Source organism: Hemicordylus capensis, chromosome 1 (assembly GCF_027244095.1).
Source record: "Hemicordylus capensis ecotype Gifberg chromosome 1, rHemCap1.1.pri, whole genome shotgun sequence".
NCBI classification, from domain to species: domain Eukaryota; kingdom Metazoa; phylum Chordata; class Lepidosauria; order Squamata; family Cordylidae; genus Hemicordylus; species Hemicordylus capensis.
In genome coordinates this window covers 450,079,168-450,100,681 of record NC_069657.1, presented here as the reverse complement: position 1 = coordinate 450,100,681, position 21,514 = coordinate 450,079,168, and positions in this window count along the sequence as shown.

Genomic DNA, 21,514 nt, shown 5'->3' with positions numbered 1-21,514 from the left:
CTTGGATTTCCAAAATGCTTTTGACAAAGTTCGCCCCAAAAGGCTCTTGAGTAAACTTAGCAGTCATAGGATAAAGGGACAGGTTCATGTGTGGATCGGTAACTGGTTGAAGGACAGGAAATAGAGGGTAGGAATCAATGGACAGTTTTCACAATGTGGGGACATAAGAAGTGGGGTCCCACAGGGATTGGTACTGATACCAGTGCTCTTTAATTTGTTCATAAATGATCTAGAAGTTGAGATAAGCAGCGAAGTGGCCAAATTTGCAGATGATACCAAACTCTTTCGGGTAGTGAAATCCAAAGCAGATTGTTGGGAGCTCCAAAATGATCTCTACAAACTGGGGGAGTGGATGACAAAATGGCAAATGTGGTTCAGTGTAAGCAAATGTAAAATGATGCATATTGGGGCAAAAACCCTCAAATTCACATGTATGCTGACTGAGCTGTCAGTGACTGACCAGGAGAGTTATCTTGGGGTCATGGTGAACAACTTGTTGAAAGTGTCAACTGAATGAGGCTATTCTCACGATGGGGGAAAACTAGGCCAGAGAAACCCAGCCCAGTTTTTCCCCATCATGAGAACCAGCGGTTGAGCCCGGTGGTTCTCAGGCAGCTAGCCTGCCAAAGTAGCCCTCCCCTTAGCCCAGGTTAGCAGAGCGAGCACTCTGCTAACTTTGGTTTTCTGATCATGTGTCACCATAGCACAGCTCCATGCCATGGCGACACATGAGGAGCCCCCTGCCGGGAGGCTGCAAGCAGCCTCCCAGGTTCGAAGGTCTCTCCAGGATGCCCTGTGCGCTTGCGCCGGGCATCCTGGAACTTCCGGGGGCTGGGTGGCCCCCATGATGGAGCCGGCAGTCGTGTGGCCTCCTGATCCGGCCACCCAGCTATGAGCAACTGCTCATCTACGGAGAGAGAAGGCTAAGCCCGCTCTCCCCGCAGAACCCCCCAAGCATTTCACACTGATCGTTTGAAGCACCTCAATATGTGGCAACTGTGAAAAAGGTAAATTCCATGCTAGGGATCATTAGGAAGGGGATTGAAAATAAAACTGTTAATATTATTATGCCCTTATACACATTTATGGTGCGGCCACATTTGGTATATAGCTTACAGTTCTGGTCACTGTATCTTAAGAAGGATATGGTAGAACTGGAAAAGGTGCAGAAGAGGTCCTTATGAGCCAAGGCTACAGCATCTGGGGCTCTTCAGTTCAGCCAAGAGGCAAGTAAGGGGAGACATGATTGAGGTGTATAAAATTATGCATGAGTAGAGAGAATGGAGAGAGGGAAATTTTTCTGCCTCTCTCACTGCACTACAACCAGGGCTCACTCCAGGAAGCTGAGGTTCGGGAAATTTCAGACCAGCAAAAGGCAGTACTTTTTCACACAGCACATAGTTAATCAATGGACATCCCCCAGCCTGAATGGCTTTAAAAGGGGCTTAGACAAGTTCATTTTGGACAGGTCTATCAATGGCTATGAATCTGGTGGCTATAGGCCACCTCTGGCCTCAGAGGCATGTTGCCTCTGAATATCAGTTGCAGGGGAGCAACAGCAAGAGAGGAGGCATGCCCTAATCTCTTGCATGTTGGCTTCCCAGAGGCATCTGGTGGGCCACTGTGTGAAACAGGATCCTCGACTGGATGGGCCTTGGGCCTGATGATCCAGCAGGGCTTTTTTGGGGGGGGGTCTTATCTCACAGTTGGCTTTGGGATAATGCTGGGAGCATAGTGAGAGAACCATGTAAGTTGCCCCAGGCTCTTTAGGGAAAGAGAATGCAAAATAAAGCATATGTTTTTTTATTGCTATCGATAATGACAAGTCTCAGAGCACTTTAGATGACAATGAAAAGCAAGCCTACTTAGAGAAAATCATTTTAAAAATCATTTTAATTCAGAAAGAAGAGGATGTGGGAAGATTTGAGTGTTAATTAAACTTGGTAGGTGACTTCTTCTGCTCTGATCACATTTTGACGGACTATCTTGCATCTCCATTAGGCATATTCGTCACTCGAAACGTTGACAGCAGTAGATATTTGTCAAACAGTGTCCAACAGGCACTTCGTCACTAGAGCACTGGGGTCGGCAGGTTCCCCCTACAGACCTGCAAATAATGGGACTCCGTGGCTGGTTTGGTCCTGTAGAAATAAAATGCAGAGATTGACAACTGCATACCCATGGAATCCTTCCCAAATTCAGCCCACACAATGCATTGATGTTCTTGACTACACAGACAGGTACTGGAAGTGCTTCACGGTACACATGGGGGAGGTTCTGGAAGTGCTTCACGGTACACATGGGGGAGGAGAGCTGTTCTTATGGTACTGAGCATCGTTTTGCCCCTTTGTTAAGCAAAGTGCCTCTTGGCTTGCATTTGAATTGGAGATAACATGTGAGCTCTGTAACACATGGGGCTCATGAGGAAGGACATCATGCAGAAGGTCAAGGGTTCACTCCCTTGTAGGGATGTGCAAACATGTTGAATTCAAACTGGTTTGAATTCAAACCGGTTCGGCTTGAAGGATTGAACTTGAACCAAACAGGGCATTGAATTGGCGATGCCAGTCCAAGTTCAAAACAAACAGAGACAGGTTCTATTTGAACTGGTTCGGACCAGTTTGGAGGTTTGAGCCTCCAAAACTGGTTTCGGTGGCAAGCACCCATGGGTACCAACTACCACCCAAACCCCAAAGCAATCAGACACTCCAACAATATTTAATGAATTTTTGAAAAATAAATTTGGATTTTTCTCATAGGGTATAATGAGGACTCGAACTGGTCCATTATCCCCTATGTGGAGCACCTAGGGGCACAAACCCAGGGTGGGTGGTAGGGTGTATGGGTTTTTTAAAAATTATATATTATTAAAAGATTATAGCCTGTTTCAATGCAATGAAGACTGTGTGACCTTACGGTAATTGCAGTGAACTCTGAGTTCAAAGCAATTACGGTCAGTAGGTCAGTTCACACATTGTTCTACTTATATGAATGTGGGAGGGACTCCAATTCTTTGCATGGAAAAGACTATAATCTTTAAATATACATATTTTAAAAACTGTAGACCCTACCAACTTGTTGCTGCCTGGGGGGAGTTGTGGCCATACCTGCCATGCCCTAAACCCAATTTGGAGTGCCCAGGCACCACACCATTATTCTCTGTGGAAGAAATGCAAAAATTGGGGGGGAAATCTTCAAAAATTCATTAATAATTGCAGGAGTGTCCAATTGCTTTCGGATTTGGTGGGCGGTAGGCACCCCTGGTGTTTGGTGGGTGGTAGACACCCCTAAAGGTTTTGTGCCCCAGAAGCTTCACATAGGGAATAATGGGCTGGTTCAAGTCCCCATTATACGCTATGTAGATCCTTTTAGAACCGATTCAAATTGGGTTCGAATTTGAACTGAACCAGGTGGGGGTGGGGGGTGGGTTCGAGCAAAACCAAAAGTGAACCTACCCACCCTGGTTTGAAGCTGGTTTGAATTTAAACCAAACAGGCCAAACCAGTTTTGTGCACATCCCTACTCCCATTGGTGCATCTCCAGGTACAGCTGAGAGAAACTCCTGTCTGTAACCTTGGAAAGCCGCTGCCAGTTATTTTAGACAATACTGAGCCAGATGGACCAATGATCTGACTCAGTATAAGGTAGCTTCCTACATCCCCATACCCTTATGCTGGCTCTCTCTAGTCATCGGCAGAAGATAACTAATCCACAGCAGTTTTTATAACAGACGTTGTATCAGCCCCACTGCCTACAAGTCACCAGTGCATACTGCACCACAGAACCCTGATGGACGACCTTGCTGACATTATTTTGGAGTTATTTCAAAGTAGTGACCAATGAAGAGACTGGCCAGTGAGCTAAACCCAGGCAAACCTGGGACAAGGGAAGGCAAGTTCCTCCTCTCTTCCTCACATGGTTTCCTACGCTTTCCCTCTTTCATTTTGAGGTCCTGAGATTGAACACCTCAGACCTTGGCACTGCTTATACGGTACGACACAGAAGGCACACGCTAGCCTTGTTCAGATGCAATGCTCTTCTGGGAGAGAAAATGCACCAGTGGTATAGCAGGATCAGGCCCACAAACCATGCCCCCCACTTAGGACTTCCAAAGTTTCTTTCCTAGAGAGGCAAGTGCTGCTTCCAAGCCCCGAGTATTCCAGGGGTCTCAGTCAGAGGGAACAACGCTCGTCACATTTTGTGTTTGGCTCTGCAGACAACTGCTGAATGTAATGCGGGGAGGTCGCTGATGCTTCTGTGGCAGGGGCCTGGTTAGCAGGTGCAGTCCCACTGTGTCCCTCACAACATAATACTGGAGCAAGTCTATAGATCAGGCCTGCCCAGGTGTTTTTGGACTACAACTCCCATAATCCCCAGCCACAGTGGCCAATTGCTAGGGATTATGGGAGTTGTAGGCCAACATCTGCAGGACAGCTGAAGTTGAGCAGCCCTGCTACAGATGGACCAGGCTGTGTGTTTATGGTAGATAAACACTCCTTTGAGCTTTGCAGGGAAGAGACTAGCTAGAGTTTGAAAGCCAGAAGAGAATGAAAAGCTGGTGGGCAAACCAACAGTTGTCAGTGGGGCAGATTTGGCCAAAAGGCCTCCATGGCCTTCAACTGCCTCCATTGTTTGTTGCAGTAATTTAACACAGCGACTTCCAAAAGGAAACTTGATGTGCTTCTGTGTGTGAGGATCTAATCCTCCAGCTCATCATGTGAGCTGCAGAACAATGTATTACATGAATGTCAGTCCTTTGCACATAAACATGCATATACATTCTACAGAGGATGTTTCTCACTGCCACATACAATGTAATTGAAGGGCAGCAGAAAGAAATCCTTTGTAGGGATGTGCGAGCCGACACACATCAAGCCAGACTTGACATCGAGTCGGCCGGTTCAAGTGATCAGAGTTCAAACCGGACCAACCCTGATTCATAGAACCAGCTCTTGGGAGGGCTCGGGGGGTATACTTGTAAAGGGAAACTGCCACACCAGCCTCCAAATGACACTCTGGGCTGGCTGCCGGCTAACCCTAACCCTAACCTAATCCGGTCCGGATTCAAGCTGAACCAGTCTCACGGCTGACTTGTATATCCCTAGTCCTTTGAAGTCTAGCATAATTCCCACTTAGTCTAGGGACTAGGCATTCTGAATTACGACAGGGTATGTGCATAGCTTGTGTGATGGTGAGTGCGGGTGGACAAGACGCTGTTCAGAATCCTGTGGTCCTTGAAGGCTGGTCTCACCTTCTCTCTCAGAGTAAAGTTACACATAGAAAAAATTGCAGGGGCTGAAAAATCTTGCTGTAAATGAGACCCCCAAGTTCCTCAAACTCCCAACCCTCTCCATTCCCCTCACCCTCTAAAATACACTCCGCTGCTCCCCCTAACCTTAACTTACTGGGTGACTAGCAGGATGGGAGAAGTAGTGGTTTTTCTGGCATCTCTTCTTCCAAGTTCAAAACTCAGTAGCAGACTTCCCCCGCCCCCTAGACTCAGCCTCCTGAGTCCAGGGAAAGGCACAGGGTGTCTTGGGAATTGTAGTCTTTCCAAGGCTGCAGACAATGGTGAGACTATCAGTCCCAAGAGCCCTCACACTTGTCCCTGGACTGAAGAAACTAAGTTTGGGGGGAATGTCAGATGTCATGTTTAATACTGGCAAGAACAGAAGCCACACAGAGAAGCTGCTACTGTAATCCCAATTACCACTAGCCACTAATTGTTAATTCCAATGAGAAATAGAGTGGTTAGAAATTTCTCTCTCTCTTTCAGAACACTAGAATCAGAAATCATCCTATTATACTGATTTCCAAGAAATAAAGGAAAGGAAGTACTTTTTCACACAATGCATAATCAACTTGTGGAATTCTCTGCCACAAGATGTGGTGACAGCCAACAAGCTGGATGGCTTGAAGAGGGGTTTGGATAACTACATGGAGGAGAGGTCCATCAACGGCTACTAGTCGGAGGGCTATAGGCTACCTCCAGCCTCAGTCAGGATGCCTCTGAGTACCAGTTGCCGGGGAGTAACAGCAGGAGAGAGGGCATGCCCTGCCTGTGGCTTCCGGTGGCATCTGGTGGGCCACTATCTGAAACAGGATGCTGGACTAGATGGGCTTTGGGCCTGATCCTGCAGGGCTGTTCTTATGTTCATTACACCAGTGCAGTTAATTAGGCTGCTCTCTTGCTGCACTGATGTATCCTTGCTCTGAATGGTAGGCAATGTACACATACACATTTTTAAAAAAACAAATTAAAAAAAACACAGCACAATAGTAAACATATAACAATAGGAGAGGAGAACTGGTCTTGTGGTAGCAAGCATGACTTGTCCCCATAGCTAAGCAAGGTCTGCCCTGGTTGCATATGAATGGGAGACTTGATGTGTGAGCACTGCAAGATATTCCCCCTCAGTGAATGGAGCCGCTCTGGGAAGAGCTGAAGGTTTCCAGTTCCCTCCCTAGCAGCATCTCCAAATCGGGCTGAGAGAGATTCCTGCCTGCAACCTTGGAGAAGCCGCTGCCAGTCTGTGAAGACAATACTGAGCTAGCTAGACCAATGGTCTGATTCAGTATATGGCAGTTTCCTATGTTCCTAACTAAAAATGAAATGCAGCAAAGCAGAACATTCTCTGCAAATAATTTTTATTTACAGAGAATAACATCTTTTATTTGTAGGGCTTTTGAAAAAAAGTATTGGGCTCATCCACAAATGCTTGAGTTCTCCAGGTTGAATCTGCCTGAGGGCAGAAGCTTTAGGCCTGAGAGCTGAAGTCCAAAATAGCTTGTATGACAAGTTCAGATAAACTAGCAAACAGCAACAATTTCCCTTCAAAGCTGAGAGCTCAGCTAAAACCTTTTCCTAAGTCCCATCCTGCTTTGCCTGAGCTTAACCAATGAATAAGTTGCCAATTTTGTTTTCTTGCAGACAAATAAAATTAATCTTAGCTGGATGGAGCAGATAGGAATCTGGGTATAGCTAGGCATATCATTGAGGGACATGGAGTCTGTCCTTCTATTCCCAACCTTCAAATTATGAATGCAAAGAAATCTTACCATATGAGAGCTTGAGAGTATGGGAAAGGAAGCCAAACAGGAAAGATCAAGGAGGCACGAAGCTCTCTGATCTATGGTATAAACTTCATATAGGCATGGATATTCCATTACTAGAGCAAGAGAAAGAAGCGTATTCATCTAATTCTGCTCACCTCCTGCCTCTTTGGCACTATCTTGAAGCACAGCTGCCGCCTCTGGATTTGGCTTGGCTTGTACCTGGAAAACCAAGAATGCAACAGCAAAGAGCAGGAAAATGGTCTTCATGGTGGGAAGCTGGTTGGGAGCTGAATGTCACTGCAGACAAGTTCTGTTTGGAGAATGGATGAAGGATTATGATCCAGAAACCAGGCATTTATACAGAATATTGTGGCAAAGAGCCAGAGAATTTACGATGAGGAACAAATAAGATGAAATAATGTATGATGAGGAGCAAATAAGATGGAAGAGGTGCATGTAAACATCCTTGATCATTCATCCGAGCAATTTGCTGTGGGGTTCACCTGATAAGTCTCATTGAAATGAATTAGTCTTACTTCCCAGATGTTGGAATGTTTGCTAATAACTCAGAAAGTCCTTCAGTGTGACTTCATTCCACCGATGTGGGGAGATCAAAGAAAGAGACACAACAGAAGCTAAATGTACCAATACTGCATTGCCTTTGGGCCATGTCCCCCACCCAACTAATCTCGGGCACAGCAGATTTGCCCCACGCAGCCTGAATGAGGCTGTGGGCTGTTCTAATTGGTCAGGAGGGCTGGGTGGGCAGCTGTTGTAGCTCACGCCTGTCAAGTTGCTCAGTCATCTGGAGTACAGCGTCAGCAATGCTCTTGTTCTTTTAGGAGCTGGATAAGAATATTTTGGCTCAAATCTTTATAGATGCAATTTTTACTCAATAAAATTCTACTCAGTTTTTAACTGAGTATTGCTTTGTTAAATACATTTGTGCACCACCTTTCTATATATATTTCCAGGAAGATTAACATAAAAAGATGTAAAACCATCAATGTAGATTAAAACAACAGGTAACATCAGCAGTAATGAAGTCGACCAATGATATAAATTCAAACAATCCAACAGCAGACCTAAACCAACAGCAGAATAATATCCAAGTTAAAAGGATTGGGCAAACAAAAGTTCTTTGCCTGGAACTGAAAGGACTTCTCTAGAGCTAGAATCCCACAACCAGGATGCCTAAGATCAATTATAATCTTAATTGATCATTACGACCCTCACAAGTTAGCCCACTTCAGCCTTAAACATTTACACATCCGCCATCTTGAACTGGGGTGGGTGACATCATCACAAACTATGCCATTGATCTATCCTTATGTGTCCCTACAGTTGCAGCAAATGTGGCTCAAATAGGTTAGACGGTTCACAAGTTAGCCCACTTGGGCCTCAAATCTTTGCACATCCGCCATCTTGAATTGGGGTGGATGACATCATCACAAACTATACCATTGAGGTGTCCCTATCTGTCACTCTCTACAACTGTGCCAAATTTGTTTCCAATCGGCTAGACAGTCTACAAGTTAGCCCTCCTTTTCTGAACTAGATTTGAACCAACATGGCCCAGTCCAGTTTTGTGCACTGTCAAACTGGACTTAGTTTGAATTTGAACTGAGGCAGTCCGAAAGGGCTCAGGGCTCTACAAGTAAAGAAGAATACAGTGAAGATTCCCCTCTAACAGTAAAGGCCAAAGGTAGGCCAGAGGGGCTTCCCTAAAAGTAGAGCGGGCAGGGGAATATAAGAGAATATTTAGAAGTGTTGCTGGTGGTGTCTCTCCCCACCCCCGCCAGCCTCCCCCAGAGTAGGCAGGACTGGTTCTGGTGCAGTTTGGGACTGGTTCGTGCCTCTGTGTAGGCACTGAGGTCACTAAAATGGCCTCTACACATGCATGGAGGCCATTTTAGTTATCTCCATGCCTGCACAGAGGTCCGAACTGGGCCCAAACTGGCCCTGTCTATGCTGGGGGAGACTGGCAGCATTGGGGGAGACCACTGCCCCTGCCACCCCATGCAACCCTCGACCACTGCCACCAGCAGCAGCACTTGTAAGTACTTCCTTGCTCCCCTCCTAGCCTCTCTACCTTTAGAGAAGCCCCACAATGGATTCCCTTTACCAACAGAGTTCAGAGCTGGCTTGGTTCGGACTGGGCCTGGTTCAGTTCAACCCCAAAACCATCAAGCCAAGCTTGCTTGAAATTGAGCCCAGCTCAAACTGAGCCAGCTCACACACCCCTAGCATCCACCATCTTGAACTGGGGTAGATGATCACAAACTGTTTAGTCATGGGTCTTGTGTTAGACCTAGGTATAGGTACAATGGCCAGGAAACTGGATGTCTTCAGCTCTATTTCAGAACATATAGTTAAGATTCTAAATACATCCTCCTTCTTTTCTCACCAAGCCAAAGAGGAAGGATGTCAGACTCACTGGGACAAATATTCTAGATTGTGTAGTAAAGCTGTCAGACTGGAAATGAATGCAGGTGCTTTGGGTGAATGTTGCAAGGCAAGAAGGATCCCTAGAGGGTTAAGAATATCCAAAGACCCAGGTATGTCTCCATCTAATGAGTAATTTAAGGACAAATGGTTTGCTATATGGAACAAAAGTTCGCTTGATTTAATGGTACTCTTCATAGAAACATCACACTGGGAAATTGAACATATATAAATAGAAACAGGGTCATTAGTGGAAGAAACTGGGAGAACTGGTGTTCAATGAAAAATCAGAAGCATTAAAGATTTGGAAATAGAGCATAAAGAATTGAAGGAGGATAAATATGGGAAATTCTCACAACATCTGAGGGACTATGAGAATAACAAAGTATATTCATGGAAAGGAAGAAATACTCAGAAAGTAAGAGCGAATTCTAAATCAATATATTTTGATCTTACTTCAGGCACTAATGTTGAGTTGGAAGAGCCAACAGACAACAGTATTAATTCCAGCACCTCACATTCACCTCGGGACAATAGAAGAGACCATCAGGAAAGGCATAGATAACAGAGACTTGGGGGTGGGGGGGCAACCCAGAGTTCAGGAGTATGGTAGATACAACAGAAGAAAGAAGTACAATCATTTTACAAACAACGGGTTCCCCAAACACCATAATAGCAAATTTATCCAGTTATCATAGGAACATAGGAAGCTGCCATATACTTACTGAGTCAAATCATTGGTCTCTCTAGCTCAGAATTGTCTACACAGACTGGCAGCGGCTTCTCCAAGGTTGCAGGCAGGAGTCTCTCTCAGCCCTATCTTGGAGATGCTGCCAGGGAGGGAACTTGGAACCTTCTGCTCTTCCCAGAGTGGCTCCATCCCCTGAGGGGAATATTTTTCAGTGCTCACACTTCTAGTCTCCCATTCATATGCAACCAGGGCAGACCCTGCTTAGCTAAGGGGACAAGTCATGCTTGCTGCCACAAGACCAGCTCTCCTCTTCTCTCTCTCATCCCTATCTTGGAGATGCTGCCAGCGAGGGAACTTGGAAAAGGTTTCCAGGGAGGGAACTCAGAAATTGGGTGACTATATTTGAATTTTGTTGTTTATTATTATTCCATGTAATATGGTTATATATCAACCCATTGTGAAATTGCAGGTGGATATAGCTCCCAGGTGGAGGGAGCATTGTACTAGATGAAATTTGTAAATATGACCTGAAATATATATTTATAGCCACCTAATGGTGCAGCGGGAAAATGCTTGACTAACAAGCAGACGGTTGCTTGTTCGAATCCCCGCAGGTACTATATCGGGCAGCAGCGAAATAGGAAGATGCTGAAAGGCATCATCTCATACTGCGTGGGAGGAGGCAATGGTAAACCTCTCCTGTATTCTACCAAAGACAACCACAGGGCTCTGTGGTCACCAGGAGTCAACACCGACTCAACGGCACACTTTACTTTACATATATTTATATTATGTAGAGTCATTACATGGGAACACAGGAATTGTTATTTTTCCTTATTAAGCCACTGGTGAAGAATGCTATGGTGGAAATGAGTTTGGTGTAGAACACTGGCTACCAGTTTGTTTCCAGGTCCAATTCAAGGTGCTGGTTTTGACCTTTAAAGCCCTTAATGGTTTGGGCCCAGGATACCTGAGGGACTGTCTGCTCCCAAGGGTTGCTGCCCACTTGATGAGGTCATCTGAGGGGCTCTGCTCTTGGTGCAAACAATGAGGGAGGCTCGGTTGTCATGCATGTGGGACAGGGCCTTCTCTGTTGCTACCCCCAGACTCTGGAATGCTCTCCCGGTGGCTATCCACTCCATCACAGCTTTTAGAAAGAGTGTAAAATCTTGGCTTTTTTCCAGGCTTTTATTTGATGCTCTGCTGCTGCTCTTTGTACTCTCTATTGCTTTTATGGTTTTGTTTTAAATTTTTAATCAGATTTGTTTCATATTTTTAGCTTAATATTTTCATTGTGTCTTTTTTACAATCTTGTTTTTAAATTTTGCTGTAAACCACCTTGGGATTGTTTTAATGAAAGGCGGTATATAAATCTAACAATAAATGAATAAATAAACATTAAACTGTACTCCTTTCACTCACTGTGCCTTATCACGAGAGGACAAGTGACATGTGTAAGAGCTCACTCCCTACTATGGACACAGAAGCTTGTTAGCTCCTGTGCAACTCTGGACTCTCATAGGAATGCCCTTTTTGGACTTTCTTATACGTACCTCAGATGTCTGTAGACTTCTTTTTTTATATATACTTGATGGTGGTTGTTTGTTTGTTTTTTACTTTGGAAAGCATATTTAGTCTATTCCTCTGGTATACATTCAATCTGGATTCATACAGATTTTATTCATGTGACCTACCTTCTATGAAGCAAGAATATAGATTTGTGATAGTTTTAAGCCTCAGTATAAATATTTGAACAAACGTAGAGACATAATACACATATCTTTGTTTAAGGGGACTCATTTTGCAACAGTGTCATCGCAAACTATGCCATTGAGACATCCCTATGTGTCCCTTACAGCTGTACCAAATTTGGTTCATATTGGTGCAGGGACTGCAGAGTTGATAGTAAGGGACATACACACACACACACACTCTCTCTCTCTCTCTCTCTCTCTCTCTCTCTCTCTCTCTCTCTCTCTCTCTCTCACTGCTGGGTGATCTCATAAGCTGACTTTCCTTAAGGAAAGAAGGCTAAAAATTGCTTTGAGGTGACTGATGAATTTCTGTACTGTAGCACTTTATTTCATACCGGAGCAAAAACATAAATGGGCCTTCTCTGTTGCTGCCCCAAGACTCTGGAATGCACTCCCATTTGAGATAAGAGCCTCCCCATCTCTGACAACTTTTTAAACATCCCTGAAGACTTCCCCCCCCTTTTCACCCAAGCTTTTAAATGTAACTTTTAATGTTTTAAATTGTGTTCAGGTTTTTACTTGTGTGTGTCAACTTCTTGTAAACTGCCCAGAGACATCAGTTTGGGGAGGTATACTAGTTTGATAAATAAGTGACTAGACATTCAATGCACTTTCACTTTTACTGACTCCCTGGTCTTGCAATGGGAAAAAAATTAAAATCAAATCAAAGGAATGTCCTTTTACTAGGGATGTGTGAGCCAGCTCAATTCAAACCACCGTTTGAATCATACCAGCCCAGTTTGGGTGTTCCAAGTTAAGACCAGTCCTGGTTCTAAGAACCAGTTCGTGAGCCAGTTCAGGGGAATATTTCTGAGGGGGAATCTGGCAAGGAATCTGGCAAGGATTTACAAATAAAGGGGGATTCCCTAACATAAGGCGGGGGGAAGCAATAAAGTCTTACTACCTTTTTAATTCCAGGAGACAGCAGAGAGTCTCTGAAGGTGGCAGGGGGTGGTATTGGGGCTTCTCCAAGCCCCCCAATGGCCTCCAGAAGGACAGCGCAGTTTGGGCCACTGCAAACATGTGGGGGCCATTTTCATGTCCGCTGCACATGCTCAAATGTCATGGTGACATTTTCATCACCATGCAAATCATGTGGTGACACAAGTGGCCTCTCTACACACGCACAGAGGTCACAAAAATGACCTCTATGGTAGGAAATGAGTGAGAGTGGATTCTATGGTAGGAAATGAGTGAGAATCCACTCTCACTCATTTCCTACCATATAATCCACTCTCAGAAGATCACCTCAGACATTGAAACAACAAAACCCAGTGCCCCATAGGATTGTGGGTGGTTGGCACCCTATGTGCACTACACCGCAACCTGCTCTGGGCTGCCCAGTGCTCCTCCAAGTTGAGTTATGGGGCTGCTGAAATCCCCATTATTCTCTATGGGGAAGAGCTTAAAGATTTGTAAACTTCAACAATTTTTTTTAAAATTACCCCTTTGCCCAATTTCTTTTGAAATCTAGGTGGTAGCTTCCTTCTACCCATTGGGCACTACCACCCACCACAACCCACTATGGGTCACCCTGGTGCCCCCCAAGGGGAGTTATAAGGCTGCTGAAATCCCCATTATTCCCTATGGGGGAAAGCTTAAAGATGCACAAACTCCAAAAAACTTTTTAAAATCACCCCTTTGTCCAATTTCTTTGAAATTTGGGTGGTAGCTTCCACCCATTGAGCACTACCACGCAATCCACTTTGATCACAAAATGGAGGTCTGAAACTCCAAAATTTTCAGGTCCGAATCTGGGGCAGTTTGTTTTGTACCTGAATCTGGGCAATTGAGCACAGGGTTGATTTGTTTTGTCAGCCAGATTTGGGTACAAATCACTTTGTACCTGAATTGATTTGCACATCCCTAATAAAAAAAATGGGATTGTATGCAGGAGGGGAAGTGGGACATGTGCTCTGGTGTAAATGAACATGTGGGACAAAGACTAGACGACCTCTAAGGTCCCTTCCAACCCTAAAATATGATGATATTCCTTTTAGCCTCACAATAACTCCTATGAGGTAGGTTGGCTGAGAGCACTTCACTGCCACAAGGTTGCCTGTTTAGTTTCATGGCTGAGAAGATGATTATTTGGATGTGGATTATTTCCCCAACATTCCTATTTACCTAACACTCTAACCAGTATGCTTCATTTTACTCATACTCATGGACATAGGTGTGGCTGGGAAGATTTGTGTGACATGCTCAGGAACTCTGGATGTGCTCAGGTTCATAGAAATAGACTGGGGGTCTTACTGCAGAACTTATCTGAGTAGGCTCTCAGCACATGATCAGAGTAACTGGGATAAATTGAAAGTAACCAAGATGTGAGGACAGGGAGTGAGTTACATAGAGGGCTGAAGGCTTAGGAATAGGTGCTAATATCTCATCAATCTTGCTTTTGCTGTGCAAAAGGACAAGACTTTAGATTTGCCAGTGAAATTAGTAATGAGAACTTTGCTGCTTCTCCCTGGAAAAATGTCTGTTTCTACACATTTTTGGTGGGGGCAGCTCTTGAGTGGTCCCTCAAGAGCAGGTGGCCTGAGTTCTTTGAACATGTCTGCACAATTTCAGGTACACCCCTGGCTTCCTCACTCCTGTTAATGGAGTTGGCTACAAGGAGCAGGGATCAGGTAATGTCTAGACTGCAGAAGGATGTTGGGATCTGCCCATCAAAGTTTCTTTCTTGGAACATAGGTATCCACACAATGAAGACAGTGAAATTTAGAGGATAAATAGGATTCACTGCAGATCAGATGCTGCATTGCATAGAGACACAGGGTACAACCAGCCAAAGTTATGCAGGTCGCTTGGAAGAAGAGACCCTTGAAGGATTCTGGAACATTTACTGAATTCTGGTAAATGTTTGAGGAAGCTGGTGTTCTCTGACCATGCCAGATGGGAATCTCATTCTTCCTATTTACACAGACAGTGTTTTACAGCAGAGTTCTGGGAAAGGTTCTTAAGCTTAAGGACCTTTCCCAGAACTCTGCTGTAAAACATATAATTGCTAAAAACACATGTAAAACAAATATTTGCTATCATATAATTGCTATAGCACCACAAAGATAAAAATCCCTCATACTACTTTATTTCATAATTGTCCTGGCCTGATAAAAAAATTAAATTTCCTTTTTGTTGGGGATTTCCCCTGACTAATTGTAAGAAACTGTCTCAGGCCAACATCTCAAATAGTAATAGTTCCCCAGGATATTTGGACACTTGAGATGAGGTTCATGACCCCTTGTGTTGCTGCTGCTGCTGCTAGGGGCATTTCCACCCTGTGAACAAGAGCCGGCTGCTGCTTCCCCTCTAACCCCCAATCTTGCTCACTCACTGCTGGCCTACTGGTCCTGCTTCTCCCTTAGCAGGGTCGGGCTTCTTCCACGATCCATCCATGTTTGTTGCTGCCACGGCAGCTTCTGTAGCGATGCCTGGCTCCTTCAGCTTCTGTTCTCCAGAGAAGGAAAGTGCAATTCTGGAAGTGACTACACAGAGGAGCAGCCCCTGTGGAGGGGGAGGGAACAGGAAGGATAGAGAAGAGGTCTCCAGCTCAGGGGACAAAGCTGGACCTGGAAGGGAAGTGCTGGAGATGTGTCTATAGTATATTTTGCATTGCTTTTAGTAAATTGACTTGATGGTTTTTAGCCTACTTTCATCATGGAAAGTAATCTTATGAGATCACCTTGGTGTGTGTGTGTGTGTGTGTGTGTGTGTGTGCGCGCGCGCGTGTGCGCGTGCCTGCTAACAACTTCACAATGCCTGGACCAATTTGTCTGTGCCACATAGCGGCATATCAACAGCATATTTTGTGATGACATCAGTATCTCATTGCCTTCCTCCACCTAGGCATGGTGCAGCTGTTCTTACAGACAAGGCTCTGGTGACTACCGTTTTAATGTACCCTGCATATTGCATTTGGTGTATAACACTAGCGCCCCACCCCCAACTTGCGTGCTGTGGAATGTGCTCCATAAGGGAAGAGAGCTGGTCTTGTGGTAGCAAGCAGGACTTGTCCCCTTAGCTAAGCAGGGCCTGCCCTGATTGCATATGAATGGGAGACTTAATGTGTGTGAGCACTGTAAGATATGCCCCTTAGATGATGGAGCTGTTCTGGGAAGAGCAGAAGGTTCTAAGCTCCCTCCCTGGAATCTCCAAGATAGGGCTGAGAGAGATTCCTGCCTGAAACCTTGGAGACGTCACTGCCAGTCTGTGTAGACAATACTGAGCAAGATGGACCTATGGTCTGACTCAGCATATGGCAGCTTCCTATCTTCCTATGTTCCAATGTGACTGGTGCTTCCAGGGCTTTATGTGTATTTTCACAAAGCCCTGCAGTAATGGATTGCTGGGGACATCTTCCTCTGTCACCCTCTCATTCCAACATTCATTCACACCAGAGTCCCAAGACATGCAGCGGAAACTGGGCATCCACCAATGTTTGTTTCCCTTTAAATGCAGGATGCGGCATCCCTGTTGCCAAGCAATGGCAGGAGGAGAAAATAGGTGGCAGCAGGTAGGGCATTGGCTCCGAGAGGTGGCCAGCGAGACATGGGCTACTCTGACCTGGCCTCTCTGGGAGCAGGAGGAGCCTGTGCACAAAACCCAGGTGATGAGACTGCAGTTTCATGCATTCAAGTGACCACAAACTCAAACTTCTGGCACATTTGACTCTGGTTTTGCATCATGTCCAAAGGCGGCCCATGTGTCTATTCCAGTAAACAGACAAATGTGGAACTCAGGTCCACCACTCAACCACTGACAGCCATCCTGCTCCAGTGGTGAAGCTGGAACTAGCCACAGCATGGGATACCATGTGATATCCAAATTGCCTAAATAACACATCTTGTTAAGTGCATGGCCACCTGCATTTTCACCTATTGTGGACTGTGGTTTTCAAGAGAATGTTAAAAGGAAGTAAGCAGAAGACGAGCACCATCATCAGACCTGTGTCACGTAACTAAGGCAGTGTGTGCCACTGAGTTCATACAAAGCAACTGCCCCAGGATTGCAGTCTAGTTTTCAGTTACGAAGAAGAATAAAAATAGGATTACCTCCTTTGCCAGATGCAAATGAACAGTTCAGACATAAAGTTGCATGTCACTTTGCTTATATTTGAAGAGAGAGCTGGCAGCTCTCTCCATATTTAATGGTCCTTCTGAATGTCAAAAAAGCAGGAGCCGGTGAAGTTCACCTAGGCAGTTCAGACGGGATCAGTTTTCCCTCTAACAGCCATTCCCAGATATTGTTGACTACAACTCCCAGAATCCCCAGCCAAAGGCTACTGCAGCTGGGGATGCTGGGAGTTGTAGTGTGCAACATCTGGGAATCCCTGTTAGAGGGAACAGTGGATGGGAGGACCAAACTGTCACTTGTCAGAGGTGACCGGCAAAAATAAGGAAGATGCAGTTAGGTATTTCTGATTGGTGACAAAAATTTAGAGCATCACCAGATGGCAGTTTTTTCCAACAGTAACACAAACTGAGGCAGCCAGATGATGTCAAAGGATGTTGTGCCATTTCTTATATCCCCAAAGTAGCACAATCAATCCACTAGAGTGGATACAGAGATGTCTTCCTGAATGTGGAAGGTGTCCTGCTCAAGGAAAGGATGCATTCCACTTGGTGCTACAGTGTTGTCATAAGAAAAGTGAAATTAAATCCAAAGAGGATATTTCTTATTTCTGCCAGCCAACCATTAAAAAAACAACAAACTGTCCCTGCTTGTCAGTAGATGGTGTTAAGAAACAGTGTGGTGTACTTTGATGGCTTCTGGATGCCTTGGAAAAGAGCAATATTAGCCAATCAATTTGTTGCGTGTAGTATACTATGAACATGCAGTTGCTTCAGTCCAGAACAAAGCAGCTTGGCAGGGCATGAAGGGAATCAGCCAGGAAACCAGTTCTCAACTGTTCGGAGCAGAAGCAGCAGCTGAGTGGGTATCATGTTCCTTCAGGCATGGCAGGAATGGAAGGTGAGGTTACCTGCTCCTCCAGTGGTCAATCTCATAGGCTGACTCTTCATCAGCACATAAGAGACGCTGGAGAAGTCAGCTAAGGACCTACTTATTTACTATTTCCAAGCACAAAGTAAACTTTTTTTAAAAAGCAGCATGCCATATTCTTGTCTGAATGATATTGCAGAAGAAATATGTGGACTTCCTGACTGGCTGCTGCCTCTCATCGACAGATGCTCATCATTTGTGGATGAAGGAGGGGTTTAAGAGGGGTTTGGATAACTTCATGGAGGAAAGGTCTGTCAACGGCTACTAGTCTGATGGCTGTGGGCCACCTCCAGCCTCAGAGGCAGGATCCCTCTGAGTACCAGTTGCAGGGGAGCCACAGCAGGAGAGAGGGCAGGGTGTGCCTTCAGCTCTTGCCTGTAGGCTTCCAGCGGCATCTGTTGGAAACAGTGTGAAACAGGATGCTGGACTAGATGGGCCTTGGGCCTGATCCAGTAGCGCTGTTCTCATGTTCTTAGAAAGGACTACAGGCTCCTCCACTTCTTCCAGAACTTTGCCTTCTTTCCGAATGGCGTGCCCAGAGCCCTCTGCCCTCATTTGTCTCTGGATGTCCTCCCAATGGTTTCTTGAGAGCTGCTACTTAATAAGGGTGGCAGTCATAACACCACCTCCATAAGAAATGAAGTGCTGTACTTCGTTTTCCCACAGCTGTCCATGTGCTGTACTGTCTGAAATATTTATTTTTATTATTTATTAGAAACATTTAATATACTGCCCACTCTGAAGACTCTGGGCGGTGTACAAAAACATGCAAAGCAAGACAGCATTAAAATTACATTCTAAGTGAAAAACTAAAGTAACTAACAAAAAAGAAAAAAAACCAAATAGGTAAACTACAGGGCAAAAGCCTGGCGAAAAAGAAAAGTCTTCAATAAAGATTTGAAAATCAATAAGGAAGGGGCTGATCTAAAGGGGAAGGGAGTTCCAGAGAAGTGGGGTGGCAACCGAGAAGGCCCTTTCACGGGTCCTAGTGCCCCGAACCTCTTGGAAATCAGGGACCGACAAAAGGGCCATCTAAGATGATCTGACTGGATGGGATGTAACTGGATGGGAGAGGCAGGTCTGTAGGTAGACAGGCGCCAAACCCCGCAAGGCCTTGACGATCAAAACCAGGACCTTAAGTTGAACTCGGAAGCGAATAGGCAACCAGGCAAAATAGTATGTTCCGTATCGTATTGGGCTGGGCCTAACTCTAAAGAATGCTTTTCTGTATTGCAAAACTTGTCTTCTAGGCCTGTGCAGACAGTTATATCCAATACTGATATCACAACAATATCAGTGATATTGGAAGTCTCAGAATAATTCTGAAACAATGTTTAGATGCCTATATCATATTGGAATGATCAAAATTGCCACCCTACCTCTTTCCTGCTCTTTCCCCTCTAACCGTTCACCTTGCTCGCTGACTCCACTACTGCTACGTTATACGATATGTGATCTTTATCTGCTAAAAGAAACCAAATGTACAATTCGTCGGATCGACCTGGGAGATCCTGTATCATGGGTGTAAGCCATAATAAGGCGTTTAGTAATGAGTTTATGGCACAAGCCATAATAAAGAAACACAATACAGTAGAACAAAGCTCCGTATTGTCTGCACTGACTAGCAGGGATTCAGGCAGGGCCATTCCCAGGCCTACCTGGAGATGCTGCCAGGGACTGAAGATGGAACCTTCTGCATGCATGCTACCGTCCAAATAAAAGCCACCAAACCATACCTCGTGCTTCTAACATCATGCAGCCTGCTCTTTCTTGCCCTAAGGAAAGTCACACTTTGAAACTGTACAGAGAAGGGCTTTAATCAACTTTTAATCTTTAATCAACTCTTTAATCTACTGCTCTTATACTTCCACATAAGAGCAGCCCTGCTGGATCAGGCCCAAGGAAGTCCATCTAGTCCAGCTTCCTGTTTCACACAGTGGCCCACCAGATGCCTCTGAGAAGACCACAGACAAGAGAGATGAAGGCACGGCTTCTCTCCTGCTCTGGCTCCCCTGCAGCTGGGATTCAGAAGCATCTTGCCTCTGAGGCTGAGGGTGGCCTATAGCCCTTAGATTAGCAGCCACTGACAGACCTGTCCTCCATGAATCTGTCTAAGCCCCTTTTAAAGCCATCCAAGCTGGTGGCCATCACCACATCCCATGGCAAGGAATTCCATAGATTAGTTATGCGCGGTGTGAAAAAGTACTTCCTCTTGTCGGTCCTAAATTTCCTGACCTTTGGTTTCATCGCATGCGTTGCATGAAACCATTCAGTTTCAGGCAAAGTAACTTAAGACAAAGAGGTCCCTGCCCCAGTGAGCTTACAGTTAATGCTGGCAGTGTGTGGAAGAGACACAGAGGGTGAAAAGGAATGGGAGGGGGGATGAGAGAAGAAAAAACAGTAGAGATAAATGATATACACCCTTAGGGGAAACAAAATACAAAGGAGGTGCCCTATAGCCTTCAGACAGAACTGCCCTCCATGAATTTAATCTAAAGTCCTCTTAAAGCCACCCAGGCTGCTGGCAGTCACCAGCAGAGAGAATTCTGTGGCAGAGAATTCCACAAGTTGATTATGCATTGTGTGAAAAATGTATTGGGGAGGATGTTTAATTTATACAAAATAATAAATACTGTGTCGTGCATGCCAGATCTAAAGGAACAGGAAATGTGGGCTTATTCTGAAGTCTCCACCAGTCATTTGCCTAGTCCTACCACGATTTCCCCTTTTTGTTCATGGGGCTTTCTCAATCAAGAAGCATATTGCCTTATCACTCACTTCATGGACATTGTTACTGTAAGTGTTGCCCGTCAGGTTCGAAACATGCAGGATATTGTCCTATTACTGTGAATGGACAGAATGTGAATATACAGAAGCATCTCTGCTGCAGGTAAGGAGATGAAGGGAGGAGAAAGGGGGGAGGTTAAAGGATGGTTTCTACCTTGCCTTTCTATGCAGCAGACATGGGGGGCGGTTAGAGCTAATGGGGTGCCACTAATTCCACTATTTTCAGCAAGGCAGTGGGGTATTCAGTTTGTTTGTTTGTTTGTTTGTTTGTTTATTTATTTATTTATTTATTTATTTATTTATTTATTTATTTATTTATTTATTTTTGAAGTGTTTAGACTCTTTGGTGTGTAATGAATCCTCATAGGGATTCATTATGCGGAAAAGTCACAACACACCAAAGAGTTATAACACTTCAAAAATTCCAGCATTTGAGCAGAATAGTGACTACACATTTTGCTCCACTTCTACATGGGCTGGAGCATAAGGGAAACCCGAGTCGATTCAAGCTCAAATTTGGCCAAGGTGACTGGGCAGATTTATTTTGAAGTTGAATCACTTGAATCAACCAAATTTGAGTTGAATTGATTTGACCTCTCAAAACTATTCACATCCCTACTCAGAATTATCTTCAATGTAGCGAAAATCCATTCCAGATGTATTTTGTTAGGAAAGTACTTCAGCATCATCATCAGCATCATCATCATCATCATCATCATCATCATCAAATCTTTATTGTGGTCATTGACCAGAATACATACAGTTTTTTAAAAACCAC